Source organism: Pongo pygmaeus, chromosome 13 (genome assembly GCF_028885625.2).
Source record: "Pongo pygmaeus isolate AG05252 chromosome 13, NHGRI_mPonPyg2-v2.0_pri, whole genome shotgun sequence".
Lineage (NCBI taxonomy): Eukaryota > Metazoa > Chordata > Mammalia > Primates > Hominidae > Pongo > Pongo pygmaeus.
This window is the reverse complement of record NC_072386.2, coordinates 35,834,194-35,854,359: the sequence shown is the minus strand read 5'-3', so window position 1 is coordinate 35,854,359 and position 20,166 is coordinate 35,834,194. Positions and strand designations below refer to the sequence as shown.

General features: G+C 37.6%; 1 long non-coding RNA gene across 1 annotated transcript in view; it reads right to left on the bottom strand.

Annotated features, from left to right (window-relative positions):
* LOC134737997 (uncharacterized) overlaps positions 1 to 18,880 on the bottom strand; it is a 34,489-nt gene extending 15,609 nt beyond the window's left edge. Inside the window, exon 1 of the long non-coding RNA XR_010123472.1 lies at positions 18,683 to 18,880. This is a non-coding gene — a long non-coding RNA (uncharacterized LOC134737997). The remainder of the gene's footprint in view (positions 1 to 18,682) is intronic.
* Positions 18,881 to 20,166: the final 1,286 nt, after the last annotated feature.

Here is a 20,166-nt window from a genome sequence, read left to right as displayed (position 1 = left end):
TACCACCAGCTCCAGCCAGACCATTCTTGGGAACTAAAACCTTTGATTGACACCCTGTGGGCTATACTTGACCTGTCTCCTGTTCTTCTGCACATCCTATTTTGCCCACTCTAGAACTCTTCAATCTCTGCATTTGCTTTCTCTCTTCATTTTTTGTTACCTCTGCTGGACCCCTGCCTAATGAATGAATCATCCTTTCTACCTGTGAGGCTAGTACTGAAATCTTTTTTTCTACCCTTGAAGTTAGTGCTTAAATCAGGAATTGGATGAAGCTTCTTATGTACTATCAGTCAATATGTACAAAAGAAGTGAATAGTGTAGGTGAAAGGAATCAATTTCCTAAGATGGAAGGAAAGGAAGATGGCATGTGACAGTCCTAAACCTCTAATGAAGGCATCTGGGGATGGAATGGACCAGCTAAATCCAGAGTTGTGTCATTTATTTCCAGAAAATCTTTGAGGCTTGCACAATTTTAGTCTTTCTGCTTCCCTCTTGATGTCACTTCATCTTAAATTGCCTTTAATTTTCCATTTGCTGAAAATGTGGACAGTAGTACACTTTGGTGAAGTAATTTTGCAACAGCATGACCAACAGAGGCTCAGAAATGAGGGCTGGGAAGAAAGAGAAATAATTGATTTTTATAGGAATTCTGCAGAATTGGTGGCCATATATATAATTGGAAAGCTCCCCTTTACTTTGTGATGGCTAGACAGTTCAAATTTAGAATTCTTCATTACTCTTCCAGTAAATCTAATAGTCTATAACCCTGAGTTTGGTTTTCCTCATAAAATAAACTGTCAAAATTATTTTATGGCAGTCATAAATATGAATGCAATAAATGGAAAATTTTTAAATTGATGACCAAATATATAATTCAATACACTCTAACTCTTCTAATGATGATCAATAATATAGACTCTCACATCTTGTTGTCTGTGACACACCCATGAAGCAAAAACAGACCAGGCAAGTGGCTATCCACATGATAGCATACAGGCTCTGAGTTCCTTAGGGGTAGAAATGTGTTATCCGTTTCTGTATTCTCAATGATGATCATAGTGCCTATCACATAGTAGATTGTTCAATACAGCTTGTTGAATGACTTGCTTCTGCTGAGATACAGTAAGGAAATGAGAGAGTAAGGGGAGGATGGTCCAAGTTCAAAGAAACTGAATTGATGAATGGGTGAAAAGGCAAGGCTAGAAAGTGGTAGAAAATACTTGAGGTTCATAGGCTAACGAGGTTAGGAGAGCTAAGTAAGCCAAGGTGGCATTTATGGAGTGCATGAAAACCTTTGCTTAGATGGGACAAAAAGATTCCTCTTCTGCAGAGCCTGGATAGTGGCTGCTGGGTTGGAGAAAACCCACGCAAAGGGGCTGGACACTAGCTTAAGACAGTAAGTTGTTTGTTTGGATGTTTTTTTTTCACCAGCCCTAGGCAGGTGGATTTAAAATAACTTCATGAAAAGGATCATATGACAGCATAAAAAAGAATTTGGAAAAACAATGTATGAAGTCGCTGATCCCAATTCTCCATTCTCATTACTCCTGTATTCTGATCAGCTGCAGGATCAGTCTTTAGCCTGGAGCCAGTCCCCATCATGATAACTAACATGGTGATGTTGATGACAATGATGATGACAACGATAATGCTGACAACAGCTAACACTTATTGAGCACATATAGTATACTGGACACTGTTCAATGTCATTTAATTTTCATATTATTTCATTTAATTTTTTCAAAAACTCTGTGAGATAAATACTAATATTTCTATTTCACATAGAAGAACACTAAGGCACAAAGAGATTAACTTGCCCAAGGTTGCACAGCTAGTAAGTGGAGAATTTGGGCAATCTGATTAAAGAGCCTATGATTTTAATCCTCATGCTATGATTTTTCATTTAAGCTCAGACACAGGTGGGGTTTAAGAGTAGTGTTGGCGACTTAAGTTGAGTTCCCAGACTGCATGTGGTAAGTCCTGGACAGGTACCCATCCCATTTTTCTCTGCTTCCAAATCCATCCCACATTTGCTTTGTCTGTAGAAGTAAGTTTTCTTAAATCTCTTTCATCACTATCATGATGAACTTATTTCAACAATTGTAAAAAAAAACTGATGGAAAATTGGGGACATATGGGAAATCTAAATACCAACTGGGTATGACATGATAAGGAACTTGTTAATTTTCTTAGGAGTGAATCGTATGTAAGAAAATGTCTTCAAATTTTAGAGATCCATGCTAAAGAACTTGAAGGCTGAGGTAATGGTATCTGGATCTTACTTTAAAACAACTGAGAAAAGAGATAGTAGCCGAAGGAAATACGGTAAAATTATCATTAATAAGGCTAGGTGATAAATATGTGGGGCTTTATTATAATATTCTCTCTATTTCGAAATGTACTTGAAATTTTTAATAACGAAGTTAAAATAAATGTAATATTATGTGTTTCCTAATTCTGATACTATCCTACTTTCCCAATTTGTGTGTGTGTGTGTGTGTGTGTGTGTGTGTGTGTGTGTAAGACAGGGTCTTGCTTTGTTGCCCAGGCTGGAGTACAGTGGTATGATTACTGCTCACTGAAGCCTTGACCTCCCAGGCTCCAGCAGTCCTCCTACTTCAGCCTTCCAAGTAGCTGGGACTACAGGCACATGCCACAATATCAGGCTAATTTTTGTACTTTTTTGTAGATTTGTGGTCTCCCTATGTTGCCTAGGCTGGTCTCAAACTCCTGGGCCCAAGTGATCCTCCCACCTCGGCGTTTCCCAATTCTTACAGCAATAAAGAGTATACAGTTGATATGAACCATTTTCTGAACTTCGTTTGTTTTTACAGTACCTGCTTCTGTCAGAATGAACAAGAAGTGTGAAGGGTATTTATCTGTCCATAGCAGCAGATGACGGTGTTTTATGCTGAACTACAGTGGACAGGTGATGTGCAAATATATGAAACTCTCAAATATATAACTGGCTCTGCTTCTTAGAAGCTTGTAGACTTGAAGTAAGCAACCTACCCGCTCTAGGCTTTTTCTGTGAAAAGGGCTATAATTGGATCTACTTCCAGGCTATTGTTAGGATTTAGGACATAATGCATACAAATCACTCGGCTCATTGCCTGAAACTAGTGAGAACCCAATAAACATCATAGCACCCAAAAAACATAAATATCTTTTAGCAGCAGTCAAAAATAAAACATTTGTGTTCTACCTCACAAGGAGTTTCCACACTGTAGCTGGGAAACAAATCACCCCTTAATAAGGTTAAACTATACAGTATAGCTCAGTTTTCATCTTTCATGTCTCAAACAGAAACATCATGTGGATCTTTCACTCAAACCAAATGGAAGTTGTTTTTCTTTCCACAACAATATGAATTCCCTTGATTAGACAGTAAGAAGGTCATTGGACAATTTCTGAACTGTGAATAAGCAAATACAAAGAGAAGGAAAAAAGCTGGGTTTGTTGAGCAGGCATTGCTCATTCCAGACTGATGACACAACTTTTGGTTAAGGATAGTGAAGATAGAGAAAGCAGTTGCACTGACATTTCAACACATTCCTTTAGCCATGGTCATTAACGCCTCAACTTCTGGATTCAGGGAACTGCCCCCTCTCTGCTGAGGATGTGCATTTCAAAGGTGTGCCTTTAAGTGAATTGAAAAGGACCCTAAAGAGAAAGCCTGCCTTTCATGTCTCCTCTCTCTCTCTTCAGTGAATCTGGACACACGGCTTTCATCTTCTCATCACCCAGCTTAGGTCGCCTTTTGTTTTGTGGTGCCCTGTTAGGTTGCTTTGTTTTGGTTTCTCTGGGAGGCCTGCCAACCCTAGCCTCAGAGAAGGTTCGAAATGATGAGATCAAATGTTTTGAGACAGTGTTACATTTCCTTTTTTTCCCCAAGCTTTTCTTTGTTTAGCTCTATGCCTCCTGTTGTCTTAAATCTTCTCTTCCTTATGTAGTGCCTCTATAGCCAAAGAGATTGCTAAGTCACAGAATCACGTACTTTGAAGTAATTTTTTGAGAGTAATGAAACTCAGCTACCCGACAGAAAAATCCCCTTTATGATAACTCCAACCCATGCTTATGCTCAAATATGACTTGCACACACTTCATACAGGGGAGTTCCTTGCACCAATACCAGTTTTTAAATGTAGTTTTTAGAACGTTCTTCCTTATGGTTTTAGAACTGTAATTAATCTTAATTCTAGTTAATGCAGTTAAACAGAAGGAATCATATCCCCTCCTCTCCCACCTGTTTTCTCTTTTTCAGATTTAGAATCTCATTTTCTAAACATTATGTATAAATTAAGATGTAGAAGGGGAGAGTGATCACAAAAATATACAGACAGGCTTTACAGAATTCATTCCTTCATTCAAAAAATAATTCAAAGTACGAGCCAGGGAATTCTAAGTTTTGAAGTGAGGAGTAACTTGATCTATTGAAGGAATTGAAACAAAAACTGCATGACTAGACTTTTGAGTCAGGGAGGGTCTTCCCAGATGAAGCTGGGTTTTGTAGACTTACGGACATTTTTCCAAAAATAATAAAAAAACGGAGGAGTTTTAAGCAGCAACGTCATAGGGTTTCAAGACATTTTGCCATTATGGCTACCCTCTTCTGGACAGACTGTAGTTATTCACCATTCTGTTTCAGGTGCACAGCGCTAACCATACCATCCAGACAGGGTCTGGTGAGTCCAGAGTAGGCTGAGCCATCACCTCCTTTGTTCTGGACATTAGATTGATGCATCCTAATAATGTATTTACTTGGATGGTCACTTTGTCATTCTGTGTTGTATCAGCTAGATCTGGTGGTCGACTAAAATCAATACCTGGTTTGGGTTGGATTTTTGACGCTAGATATGCTATACAGAAGCTGGACCACAAAGGAAACGCATGTCAACTTGAGATGCTCAGGATTAAGTTCCTCTTCTCTTTCTGCATCTAATTGAGCCTATATGATGAGAGTTTTGCTTTTGTTCTGGTTTTTCTCTTTTCTTCTGTAATTTTTTTCTAGCGATGAAAGCAAACTTGGAAAATACAGAAAAACAAAGTGAAACAAGTAAAAATAATTGAAATAAGCATAGATAACTGTTGTTATCACTGCTATTGACATCTTTCACTAAGTATCATTTTCTATGGTTGAAATCATACTGTCATGTAGTTTTATATAGCCTGTTTTATAACTATTATTATTAGGTCACAAGAATTTATTTTCCAGCATATTAAATGGTTTTCATATGTGCTTCTTATTTGAAGACATTGAATTTCCTGGTTTTTTACTTTATAAAAGAATATTTTCAAAGAATACCTTTATATTTAAATATTTACTTGCGTTTCAGAGTATTTCCTTAGATTAACACTCTAGAAACATGTTTAAAGCTTCTTTGATACATATTTATAAACTGCTTTACAAAACTTGTTGGCTAATTTACACTTCTAGCTGTATTGTGCATTATAAAAAATAAAATAAAAAATTAACCTTGCTGCTTAATTGGAGAAAATATAACTGCATTATTGTCTTCACTTTTGTTTTTAATTGTTAGTGATGTTAAAGATTTTACAATGTTTATTAAGCCATTTATCTTTCTTTTTTGTTAACTGTCAGTTCTCATCTTTCTTGTGCATGATGGTCTTACTGATTTTCTTCTAAATTTGTGTAATCCTTTTGTATATAAATATTTTAATCCTCGTTTTGTCATAACTCTTATAAGTAAGTATGCATCCCAATCTACTTGGAATTTTAATATTGTTTGTGATTTTAAAAAATTACAAAGAAGTCTTAAAAATTCAGCTTATTGTACACATACCATTTGACTGCTACTGTAATGAAAAATAAAGAGGTTTCTTTGCCTGATTTACTTTCTCTTTCAGTTTGACCTGAGCTTAAAAACAAAAGTAGAAAAGAAAAAAAGTTTTCATGGGTTTCGCCTTAAATAAATCTTACATAATTCCTCTTAAACGCATTTTCTGTAATAAAAAGGGCTTATAAATGTAATTGGAGGTATGAGTTGGGGCCTGCAAAGGCTGAATTCCAAGACTTGTTTTAATATTGTGCGTGTGTGTATGTGTGTGTGTGTGTGCATTTTGTTAAATGGAGTCTGGAGAGGAAAGTAATAAGATTCACATAATTCTTTCTTCTCTGGTGCATGATAACTTCTCAGCCACTGCCGAATAATGTTAACTTGTTATAATGTTTGTTTAAATTCTATTCTTAAACAAATTCTCCTTAACAAGGACTTTGGGACCAAACAGTCCTGAACCATCTGTAAAGTGGGAATAATCATGCTCTCCTTGAAGTGCTTTTGTACAGCTAATCACAAAGCAAAGGTAAAGTACTGAGCCGGTACTGGCACACAGAAGACAAGTAACGCCAGACTCTACTCCACCTCAACCTCCTGTGTCAGGCCATGAAAGACTCTGTGGTTCCTGAGAAATAACATGTGTTCACCTGAATGCGAGCATCCTACACTCAGTAGCGTGCCAGACTGATATCTGAATGGAAAAAAACATGTAATGACTGAATTTTTATATTATTCATTTATCCAACAAACATTCTCAAGAATCAAATGTATGGCTGGTATTGTGAAAGACGCTGATCATACAGAGAAGATTAAATGTTTCTTCCTGCATTGATAAAGCAGTACTGGAACCCTTTGAGTAAACACTCAGAATTATGTGTCCATCTAATTTTACCACTAGGTTTAGCTTCGCCTGCTGTGCTGCTCCAATACTAAATTTCCCTGGAAACAAGAAATAATCACATTTAGCACTGAGGTATGGGTGAAATAAACTCTACAAATGTGCTATGTAATGATCCAGTAGATTCAGAGAAAATAATGTATTTACTGAGCCAACAAAGTATAGATACAAGGGTTCTTAAAACACACCATGGTATCATTAAATGATGAAGAAATGGTGTATGTATGATGCTGATGAAATATTTCAAAAAAGAACATTCAAATAACAAGAGTAAGCCATTTGTTCCTGAAGGAATTGCTAATTCAGCTTTCTCAAACTAGGCAGATTACTGACCACTTAACTCTGCAAAATATCCCAGTTTCTTGCAAAACTGCTTCTAATACTAAGTAAAATGAACCTTTATAAATTTGCTTTAATGCTCTTATAATTCACATTTTTTCTTGTACAGTTGTATTTTATTTTTAAAATGTGTGATTTTAAAGCTTTGCAGAACTGAGAAATTTGATTTTGGAGAAGAGTGGCAAAAGAGAAAATTATCTCTCACCTACTTGATTTGTTTTACTTAGTAGAACATGAATTTATATTTTATGATCTACAAAATGTCAGTTGCCAAAAATGGAACTGAGTCTTTTTTAAAAAGGTAATTATTTTCATAAACTAGACAAAAATCCCAATTTGAAGAGTACTTGCAAGAGAAACAGAGAGGTAGTTCGTACTTATCTCAATTTGTGCATGACTAATCTTTCTTCAGGCCCCCCCAGATCAGATTTTAGATTGTTTTTGTTAATTATTTCCAAAAGCCGACCTGACTCAGGCACATTACATTATTTCCATTGGAGGCTCTTTATTCCTAAAGAAACCAAACACTTAAACATCGGGTGAGTGTTTGGAGTTTCCAAATTATGGTACCACTATTCAATTAAAAACTACATCTTAAGTGAACTATGGAATACCAGTTCACTTTTCTTACCAGCATGGTTTACCTTCTCAGGTTCCCCTCTTTTCTAACCTGGTTGTGTACATAACTTTCTGCAAGCTATTTGGCATGTCTGAATGGGTGGACAATCATTGGTAAAAGTCACCTTTCCAGTTTACAAGTCTTGGATATCTAGAAGATCAAATAGAATAGAAAAATTAAAAAGAGAGATAAAGAAAAGTACAGAAAAGAAGAAGAGAAGAAAGAAAAGAAGAGACAAAATTGAAACAAAAATGAAGAAAAGCCAAAAGAAATCTTAGGGTGATATAGATGTCTTTTAATCAATGTGTATATTTGTATATTTTCTGAATCTTTTGTAATGTCCCCTATCACTGCCCCAGTAAATTAATTTTCTCTCAAGGCAGGGTTGTAGGAAGTTTAAAAATGAAACCTAGAGAGTGACAGAAATCTTGTCGTGGCTTCTTCTGAGCATAGGCAACGTAAGGTGTTTTATTGCTGGATCATTGTTGTTTTACAAGTAAAAGCCAAAGTAAACACTTGCACAAAGAATCTCATGAACGGGCCGGGTGCGGTGGCTCATGCCTGTAATCCCAGCACTTTGGGAGGCCAAGGCGGGTGGATCATCTGAGATCAGGAGTTCGAGACCAGCCTGGCCAACATGGTGAAACCCTGTCTCTACCAAAAATACAAAAATTAGCCGGGCATGGTAGCAGGCGCCTGTAATCCCAGCTACTCGGGAGGCGGAGGCAGGAGAATCACTTGAACCCGGGAGGCGGAGGTTGCAGTGAGCCGAGATCGCACTATTTGCACTGCAGCCTGGGGGACAAGAGCGAGACTTCGTCTCCAAAAAAGAAAAAAAAAAAGGGGGGGATAACATTAACGATACTGATTAAGTCTTTAAGGCAATAACCACTCCTGAGATTGTGCATTGAGACAGGAATCATAATTTTCTGCTCCCACCCTTTCCAATCACTCACGTGCCTCCCAACATGCACGCGTATCCGGAGGAGCATACCCTTGTTTCAACCTTATAATGTATACATAGAAGTGCTTGGTACAATCAGAATTCTGCTCAGTTTCTTGGTCTGGGGGGAAAAAGCCACTGGAAATGATCTAGAGGAGTGTTATGAAATTTGAAACTGTTCTAAAGTGTAGCTGTAATTTGATTGACGTAAATATCTTGCTTGTTACAGTTTATTAAATACCTTTTATTTTTTACCTTTCTCCTTTTGTTCCCTCAGTCTTCAGCTTATTCTGAAAAGTATGAAAAATATTACCAACTATTACTCCCTTTAATTCACATCTTCTCTCCCTGATGATTTAGAATTTATGACCATGGCAGGTGTTTTTTTTTTTTTTTTTGAGAGGGAGCCTCGCTCTGTCGCCCGGGCTGGAATGCAGTGGCGCGATCTTGGCTCACTGCAAGTTCTGCCTCCCGGGTTCACACCATTCTCCTGCCTCAGCATCCCGAGTAGCTGGGACTACAGGCGCCCGCCACCATGCCCGGCTAACTTTTTTTTATTTTTAGTAGAGACGGGGTTTCACCGTTCATGGCAGGTATTTTTAAGAAAAAAGAGTAAAAATAAAGTGACAAATAGAAAAGTCAAAAAATGTTGGAGAAACTAAATTTTAAAAACTGAAAGCATTCACTTTATTTACTTGGTATCACTATGGGGTTTTTTTTTTTAAACAGCATCTCGCTCTGTCACGCAGACTGGAACACAGTGGTGCCATCAAGGCTCAATGCAGCCTTGACCTCCCAGGCTCAAGCAATCCTCCCACCTCAGCCTCCCGAGTAGCTGGGACCATAGGTGCACACCTCCATGTGTGGCTAATTTTTTGTAGAGACAAGGTGTCCCTATGTTGCCCAGGATGGTCTTGAACTCCTGGCCTCAAGCTATCCTCCCCTCTCACCCCCTGACAAAGTGTTTCCATTCAGGCATGAGCCACTGCACCTGGCCCAGGGATAATTTTCATAACGTTCAGAGGATTGCTTTTTGTATTTTTGTTTTGTTTGTTTTGCTTACTGGAGGGTAATAAGAGGTATCTAAGAATAACTTTGAGCTAATGAATTACATTTTAGTTCTTTCCTATCATGTTATTATACTTCCTATAGTTCACCAAATAAGCCAGGAATGCATTTTATTACTTTATTTGAAAATTTTAACAACCTATTAGAAAGCATAAAAACAGAAAATTAAACAAAAGCAGAATCTCCCTGTGATAGAATTATACTAGAACACATGTGTTTTGTACATCTTTTTGCTGTCACTAGTTTATATTTTCACATACATTAATTTATATTTGCCAGGCATTGGACTACATTTCCGACCGGACACATAGTGACATCTCCCAAACCAGTAATCTAAACTTGCTCAGATGAGAGTGTAAAATCAAATGTGTTCATATAAACTTAAAAACCTTCTGGCTTGGCCTTTATTCTCTAGATTCTGGAGGGAAAGTTCACATTTGCTCTCTGCAACCTTGTCTATGTTTCTGTTTCTGTTGTTCACACTTCTGATGTGGGGTGGTGTGTGTGTGTTGTGTGTGGTTTCAGTTGCTGCTATCTTAAAAAGGATTTCAAATGTGCATGATGGAGAGAGATAACAGTGTTTAATTAGGGGTAACTATAAAGCAGTCACCAACAATTGTCAGTGCAGTTTGAAAGGTTAGTCCTTACCAGAGACATCCTTGATTCTGGATTTTAAAAAGAGAAAGCAATCTACAAATGTAAATAAAACTGTGAGTGTCATAAAAACACGACAAAACCATTAGGAAATGTTATTCTGTTTCATTTATTTCTTATTCACTTTGAAAGTAACTCCACTTTGTTTTATAATCATAAGGCTTTCTTATTCAACCTGGGTTTTCTTTCTTTAAGTTTCTCCCTTCCCTTAAGCTATGGTGTGCCATGGAGCCTCAGGCAAGGAGACAAACTCTAGAGATGTAAGATAAAAAGGTATAGCTTCTTCTGTGTACGTGCACTAGTACATTTCAAAATAAATGTTTGAACAAGTCCACAAAATCTGAGCCAACACTGAATAAAGAAAAAAAGAATGCATGCAGAACAAAATAATCAATCACACACACACACACACACACACACACACACACAGACACACTCGGACTCCTGGAGTTTCTTTGGTTACCTTCCTACCATGAAAATTATGTTGGCATTGTTTTCTTTGAAAACCACATCACATCACAGATCAGATATTTGTGATTTCAGATGTTAGCATTTATACATAAGACGTTGGATTGAGTACATTTTAAACATAAACAGTAGGCAATGCTGTACAGAGAACATCTAAATTGCTTTCCTAATTGTATTAAATAACAGCATTAACAATGATTGAGCCTTAATAGCTCATTGCAAGTAAGAGTTGATTTCTGTATAAAATCCAACAACTGAGAGTTGATTTCTGTATAAAATCCATAGACATACTTACGCTGCAGCAGACGGTATAAAATAGTGGTTAAGAATTCAGAACCTGAATTTAGACTGCCCGAGTTCAAATCTTGACTCTGCACTTGGGGCCACCTGGCCTTGAGCAAGTTGCTTAACCTCTCTTTACTTGTTTTCTCATCTGAAGGACAGCAATATCAATAGTACCTATTTCATAGGATTGTTGTGAGGATTAAATGAGTGAATACATGAAAGATGCTTAAAACTGTACCTAGTACATAGAGGGATTCAATGAATATTAACTGTTGTTTTTATTTAAATAATTCGTACAGTGCTGAGGAACTTAAACTGTATGTTGTTTCTTAGGAAGGAAATAATGGCTGGGTAGTACTACATATTTTAATTTTCTACTTCACTCCTCTCCTAATTGTCTTCAAGTCTCAGTCTAGCCCAATTTAAGTCCATGGCTCCTGTTATTTGGAAAAAAATAATTAAAGACTGTTGGCTGAGGACAAACTTAGCTTTATATAGTTGGATTCTCTATGTTGTAGCCATCCTAGATCTGGTCTTCCATTTTCCTGATTTGCCTGGTGTGGACTTTGTTCCTTACTTAATTTTTTTTTTTAGACAGGGTCTTGCTATGTTGCCAAGGCTGTCTCCAACTCTTGGCTCCACAGATCCCCCTGCCTCAACCTCCAGAGTAGCAGGAACTACAGATGCGTGCCACCATGCTTGCCACCATGCGTGCCACCAATGTTGCAGTTTTTAACATGAAGTTTTAACCACATACATTGATTAGCTATTTGGCAACTGAATCCTCCGCTTTTTGTCTGCTTTGTCTGTCTGCCAACATAATGATTTCCAGTTTGTTCCAACCTTGTATTTGGCTTCCTTATATTTAGAACTCCAGCCCCTCTTTATGCAAGGACCTTCTATACCTACTTTGTCTACTTCAGCCTTGCTTCCACTTCCTCCAGCTCCTTGCTCTGGGCTGATAGGGAAAAGAGACCTTAGAACACACAGGCTTAGTAACTTAATCTTCAAACACAACGAGAGGAACTCTTTAGTTCATAAAGTCTGCAGAATGTAGCAGTGATTCATACATTTTAGTATACAACAGAATCACTTGAATGGGTGACAAGTGTGTTTTAAGATGCAGATTTCTGGAACTCTTCTCTCAGAGATTCTGATTGATTAAGTCTTGAATGGAGCTGATAAATCTGCATTTTAACCCACTTGTTGGATGATTCTGACATGGGCAGTCCAAGAACCATAATTTGAGAGACACTTAACTCGACCAATTGAAGTTAAGTGCCCTTGAATATACCATTGTCTGTATTGGTCTCTTCTATGAACTCCCTTCTTGTATTTTGGAAAACATTGTGCATCAGGCCAACTAATAGTGCCTAAAAATTAATTTAGAGTCAAAAGGAGGAGCTGTGTGAAGATGGCATTTTCCCCAGTATCAGAAATTTTTCATGACTCTGGATCCTTACAGCAACCAGTCAGGTGGCTAGTGGTTTTGTTTGTCCATGTCTTGTCTTTAAGGAGTCAGAGAGGAGCCAAGACTTTCTGAAAATTACTCTTCTACATTATTTTTTCCAGATTTATCTGTAACTTACCCCTTTAGAAGACTATGCATCCAAAAACATTTAAGAGTAAAATGAAACTATTCTCTAAGCTTTGACTTTTGAGTCAAGTTTTTACTCCAACATTGTTGGTTGTTTTTTTCTTTTTTTTTTTTTTTCTCATTTAAGCATCCTTACATCTACATGTCTGTGTTCAAGTCTCATGTCACCACCACCAACTTCAAGCCAGAGGCTAATAAAGAAAAACCCAGCCTTATTGACTAAGCAAGGCTGAGTAACGCATACGTCTACCTTCCCTGGGCTCAGTGTGCCACTGTAGCCCAGCCAACCCTGGCCTATTCTGGAAGCAGCTCAGACCCAGCCTCATGCCTGCATGACCTGAATGCACTTTCCTCGACAGACCCCAAAACTTCTGTCTGTGAGGGATTTAAACTATATTGGCATCACTGAAACCCATTCTTCCTGCCTGGGTTCTCTGTTTTGATAGGTCTTGCATTTCACAACACAGTCACATGTTGAGTGTCTGTAATTTGCTGGAGCCTGGCTACATGCTAGAAAAGGAAAGACAAGGTCTCTGCCCTGCAGGAGTTCATCAGCTCCTCATGAAGCCAGAAAAATAAATGGCTACAATGCAATCTGACTCACCATAACTGAGGATGGATCAAGTGAACAGAAGTGCTCTCCTCTACTGGCCTGTAATTAACAGTATCCTTGGAGCTTCTGGGGCTCCCGAGATGGAAGTACTGCCGTCACCCAAACTCTCTTTTCTCATGATTCAGGATCTGGATCACCAATGCATTCTCAGTGCCTGATCTAATGGCAATATCTTTTAAGTTCTTCCTTTACCATTCACTAAACTTAAAAAGCCCTTCAAAGTCTTCCATCAGTGGGAGACATTTCTCCTTCCTTTGAAATTCCATAATACTTTACCTCATCATCCCTGCGGTGCTTACCAAAGTTTACTTTGTATCGTGGCTAGTAAAATACATGCTTTCTCTCCCGTCCAGGGGACGGTCTGGTTCCAGAGGGCATGGTCTGGGCTCTACACAGTGCCTTTCACAGAGCACTGTGCATAATTGATGAATCAACAAAGGAAACACCTTCTGGTAGAAGATCCTGAACATAAAGTATCAGAGTTTGCCGTGATCTGAAGCATTGGTTTTAGATAATGCAATCTTCTATCTCTGGCCTTGGGAAAAAACAAAAACAAAAACAAAAACAAAAAACTCCAAAATTCTGGGATGATTTTAGCAGATCCAAGGAGTTTTATCCACACATAATATGCCAAAAGACAAAAATCACATATTCTAATTATTCCGTGTTTATGTTTTAGTAAATTCCCTGTTTAAAAAAACATGGTGTGAAATTCTGAAGCCTAAGTTTTGTAGTTTATTGAGAAACATACACAGTAACAATAGTAGCAGTAGAACTGTTTCCAAAACTGTTAAACTTCTTTACCTTGACCTTGAAGACCAAGTGAAAAAATGGATTAAAAATATTGAATATACAATATTTACTTGATTGCTAAGACAATTATAAAATAATGAAAGGGAAGAAAGTTGAGCATTTATGTAGAACACTTCACCATTTGCTTGACCATGTGCTTGACTTTGCAAATTGCTTTTATGTGGATTATCCATTTAATACCTATAGACACTGAGTGACATTGGCATTATTAACTCTGTTTTACAGATCAGAAACTGGGGCTCAGAGAGTCTAACTAACTTGGACAAGATTACTTGTTTAGTGTGTGGTGGAGCCAGACTACAAATCCAGTTCTATCTAACTCTAAGTCCCATCCTTTTTAATTACACTAGTTGTACATCAGAGATTTAGCTGAGCCACCAAATTTAGGAATCATAGATATCTTACTTTAATACATTTTTAATGTATTCTAAGTAAAATTAATAACTTATTTACCCTGCAGAGGTAGTCTTTTAGTGGCTACATTATTGTTCAAAGTTTTTATATATTATAACATGCAGGTTTGGAATGAAAGTGCACAAATGCACTGAATGGCATTGGAACTGCAATATGAGAGATTAGATTTAAAACCTGGGAAAATCCTTGAAGTAAGTTATCATCCTACCTAAAAACACTAAAGTTATGGTTTGGAAACTTTCTGGAAAGAGTGTGCCAAGCTGCTAATACCTGTCTTCCTCATAAGGGGTTGGAGTTGATGGGATGGCAGGAGAAGGCATTTAGATTATTTACTTAGTAATTCCTTTTTCTAACATTTGGCTCTTTTAGTTGTAAAATGGAAAAAAAAAAAGAATAGTATCTACTTCATGCAGATGTAAAATGATATGATGCATATAAAGTGCTTACCAAAATGTCAGAATACATGAATGTCTGAATACATGTCATTAATTTATTACCTTAAAGCACAGATATTCATTCAACAAATATCTATTGAGCATCTAAAAGTGTCAGGCAATATTATAGACACCATAAATACAACAATGAATGAGATAAACAAGATTGTTGATCAATGAAAATGTTGACAACAAAAATTTTATTTAAGAGTAATTGTATTGCCATTGCAGTAGCATCTACAGAGTGCACATTGTTGCCAAGTACTTGCCCGTCAATTGCATAAGTAAAAATTATCATCTCCATTTATAGATGAAGAAACTGAGGCTCAGAATTAATAAATGACTTGGCCAAGGCTAAAGAGCTACTGACTAAGGGATTCAGGATTTAATATATGGCTATTAGTTCCAAAGCCTATATTTTTTTCACTACACCCAAAACATTCGTCTAGTCAGGTCCTTAGCTCAAGTATTTCCACCTATTATTTTCTGTATTTACAGGATTAATTTTTAGGGGGGCACAGTGATATTTGTAGTGGCCTAAGAAGCCTGCAATTAGTTGGGGTAAAGGGAAAAATATAGTATGCATGCCACCTCTTTCTCTCCAATTCTTTCATTATTTCACTTAATCAACAAGTATTATTTTTCATGTTCCAGGCTCTATTTTAGGCTCTGGGGATATAATGTTGAACAAGTCATAGTCCCTATCCTCATGAAACATACATTCTAGTGGGGACATACATACAATTGTCTAGTGGGGACAATTGACAGAAAAGAAAAATGCACAAAGTAATTAAACACTATTAAAAATCTTATAAAGGACCCAAACAATGAATTGATATATAAGATAACGAGAGGATATTAATCTGAGAGAGCATGGTCAGGAGATCCTCACTGAGATGGTAATATCAAAGCCCAGGCCTGAGGTTGAGAATGAGATAGCCACAGGGAGGATGGAAGAGAGTGAGTTTTGTTACAGGATGCAGAAATGAGATCTTCCAAGAACCCAATAAGTCTTTGGATTCCGGGAACCAAAAGGAGCTGACAAGTATGGCCAGAACTGCAGTGTAATATCCTGAGAGACAATTGTTGGTCCTAGTCAGTTTATTGGCTCAAGCTCATCACGTTCTTATTTCAAGCTCATCTCCCTGTTCCAGGAATTACCATCCCAATTTTTCCAGATGCTGCCCTTCATTCTTCCATTTGAGGGTCTCTTCTCTCAAATATTTTGGGAAACGGGGTATAAAATTTGGACTTTGGTCATGCTTTCCATTTTCAGATGTGTCAATCAGGATCCCAGGAGAAAACAGAATTCCTCTCAGATGTTTTAAGTGAAGTGATTTTAAAGAAAGGATCGTCTATAGAGAAATAGACATAGTTAAGGAATCCAGCAAGCAACACTGGGAAACCATTCCATCACTAGGCCTATGGTAACATTGGAACTTAATGAGAACAGAAGCCATGGAGGAGGGGCTGTCTGACTGGATCTGTAATCAATGGAGGAAAGGAGCTGGAATCACAGCGTCAAGGTGAGGCAACAGAAAACACCCTCTCCTTGGTCTCCTCCTGGTATCTCCCATTGGCTGAACCCAAGTGGAAGCCAAAGGGCATGAGAGTGATACAATCCACAGAGGTCAGTCTTCTGGGCCTCATGCAGGCCCAAGAAAAGTGGAAAATAGTTCTAAGGGAAGAGAGTTAAGTGAAGAATGTCCATCACAGCACTCCTGTGGCAGGAGTACCGACATCACAGCACCAAAGCAGACAGCCAGTAGGGAATAAATACGCTTATCTCTCTCCTTTCCCTTCAATATATTGCCGGTACCTCCCACTGGCTAACCCCAACTATAAACCAGCCTAATTCCAACTACAAACCAGCCTAGAAGGGAGCCTGTGGGGTGCAGCTTGCAAGAATCAGTTTTCAGAGACAAAGAGTAGAGCAGAGACAGGTAGCAAACAGACAGGAGGAAAAGCAGAAAGAGAATAACCAGCAGAATAGATAACAGAAAACTCATGCTTCCTACAAATATTTATTGCTACTAACTACAGGTCAGTGTAGGAGATGACCATAGTTAAAGGAGGGGAAATTCCAAAGTTCTAAGAAGACAGAGCAATCTTAAGTCATAAAAATTATGAATATTTGTTAGAATGAAAAAAGAAGTAGAGTGTGATCTTTCTTGGTTTCTCCTATCTTTATTTTCAGATATGCTCATGCCTAATCTCTCTATTTTCCTCTTTCATAAGAGATGAGGGATTGGTCTCTTCAATAGCCCAGTGCCTAGAGAGAATGATGAGTGGTATTTAGCTTGAAGCATAGACTAAAGTAGGTTATTTGACATCTCACTGGAAACTGGAGGCTGATCATTTCTAGCTCCACCAGTTGCTCTATTTACAAATATCTTCTTTTGAAAAAAATAGGGGAGTCCCACAGGGCAGCTATATGGCAAAGACATATTTTTCATATTTCCCAGTTTGCCTTGATTTTTAGTGGTGCCAAATACACTGTGTGCACTAAAAATCGTCTTTGATATTTCTTCTTTCACACCTGAGGGAATTTACTGATGCCAGATTGAACTGATTTGTAAGGTAGTTATCAATGTTTAATTAAGATCTAATCATGCCAAGCCACAGGCTGCTATATCATGCATATAAGGATGACTTAAGACAGGGATGTAGTTTGGTATCTCTTGAGTTCTGAATAAATCTAATACTTTAAATTACGTATAAGATACACGTGATCTAGGTCATGCTAGTGTGAGAACAAATTAAATATTGGACTAATAAAGTAAGCATTCAGAAATGCTTACTTTCAGACTATTCAGAAATGATCAAACTATAAATGGAAGAACAGTGTAGTTGAAAACAATAATCTTTGCTCTAGTTCTGGCTCTCCTACCTATTCATGTCATTGTGGAGACCTCACTTCACTCACCTGAATCCCTACTTTCTTAAGTTATAATGATATGACCTGAGACTTCTATTAGCCCTATCATATCATGTCTCTCTGAGTATATGTTATTTATTCAAATAAATAAGGCTGAGAGTTTACAATAACAATGCTCAAACACATGAGAAAGTATTGTAAGAAGGTTGCTGACTTGTTCCATTTCCAGAAGAAGAGAAAGAAAAGAGGATGAAATAAAGGGCAGAACCAAATATTGATAAGACATCTGACATGTAAGACACTCTGCTATGCCCGCTATATACATTAGTTCTAATATCAACTTTACATTAATAAGTATTATTTTCCTTTACTTCATGGATAAGAAAACTAAGACTAAGGAAATTTTGCTATTGTTCACCTTTCTTTCATTGTTAATCTTTTTTGAAAGAGTAGTCTACATTCACTTTCTCTGTTCACTACTCACTTAGTTCTTACTTGCAGTCTGGATTCAACGCTCACCAAGATGCAAAACTTCTTGTTTAACCTTTTCAGGATTTGTTAGAGTTGAACCTGTGCTCTTTCTTGAAACCCCCTCTTCTGTTTCTGACACCTGACTTTCCTGATTTAACTTCTATTGTAGCAGCTGTAGTCTTTACACACCATGTAGCTTAAACAAAGATGAAATATTATTTCATTCCAAATGAACCTAGTGACTCCCATGCTCACTAATGGTAAAATACTTAAATTTATCAAATCAGGATCACCGAGGCTATTCTAGATTAAAACACATTTCTCTGATTTTTGCCTTATGCATTCTCATTTCCTTCTCCCCAGACTGATCAAAAGCTCAGAGGGACTTACCTTTGCTTCTCATATGGGAGAGAATGTCTCGGCTGGAATTTACTTTTGATGACGCTCCTGTTTCCCTGTTGTGCAAGTGCAAGATGATTGCTGTTGAAAACTCAGCGGCCTGCTTCTGCTGACTCACTCCTACCTCAGGGTGGCTGGCACTGTGATCCTTTCAGGCTTAGTCACATCCTCCTTGCATTCACGGCTTTTGCTGGCCACCCTGTAGTTTCTGCAAAAGGCTCTCCTGGCCTCATTTTATTCTTTAGTAACTGGTCATTTTGACCAATCATCTTTTGTGGTAACCCCTTGCAGGAAGACTACCTCTCAACTCTCAGCTATTTCTAATGTCTCATTAGACACACAAAACATTTTTGGATCTCATACATCTCAAGGAAAAAATTCAAGAGGGCTGGGAGGTAGGTGGAGAAAGTGTGAAGAGGCTATCTCAACCCACTCTCTGCCTATATCTGCCCTCAAAATATGTCTTCTTTCCTCTGGCTACTCCATGTTGGCAGGAGACCCTCGGGAATGCTATCTCTTTCCATAGTTTGAAAAAAGAACATACAACTCCTTGGTTTTCAGTCTCCAAACCCATCTGGCTATCTCCATCTCCCAACCAGGTTTTTACTTTGAGATCAGCACTCACACCAGCATCCAATCATATTGCTATTCTCTATTCCTCTCCAGGTTTCTCCCTCAGCTCCCCCAAAAATTCTTCTATCTATGGTGCAAATCTTCTCTTGAACGATCATGAATTGTCACACATTCTATAGTTTAAAGAAGAAAATACTGAGTTTACCAGACTCTTAGCCTTGGTAGGAGGTGGAAGTAGGCCTTAAAAAAAAGAGAAAGAAAAAGAAAAAGCTTTCTCATTCAAAGTTGTCCCTATTACTGGCTTTTGAGAGCTTCCTTTGAAACTCAAACAGAATAATCTGACTCTTTTCATGCTGGATTTCTTCCCTTCTATTCTTTGTTTCCTGAACACATTAAGTCTTCACGTCAGGGTTTACAGTTAACTACATATAAAAGGAATTGGCAAGAAGGAGAAATACAACACATTGGATAATGTTTCAAAATATTATTTTTCTAGATTGGTTGTGGACTCTTTTTTTCTAATTTCTTTTCATTCTCCCACACTGTCAGTGTTGGTGTTAATGAAGACATTGTCAATGAACAGCTTCTGTTCTTCCTATTTTATTTTTAGTGTCTAAATATAGTTTTATATCTGTAATTCTTCACTTTTTTGAGGTTATGTACCCTTTTGAGATTCTGTGGAAATCCAGGGACTTTCTTCCTTCAAAAAGACACTTAAGCATATACATATAGTTTTCATTATTTGAAGGGGTTCATGGAGTTTCTTAAGCCTATTAATAAAACCAAGGGGGACATAACTACCTGGGTGAAGACCACCTGTCCATATTGTTCATTGCTATATTCCCAGAGCCTAAAAGGGCATCGGCCAAAAAGCAGGTATTCAGAATTAATTATTTATTTAA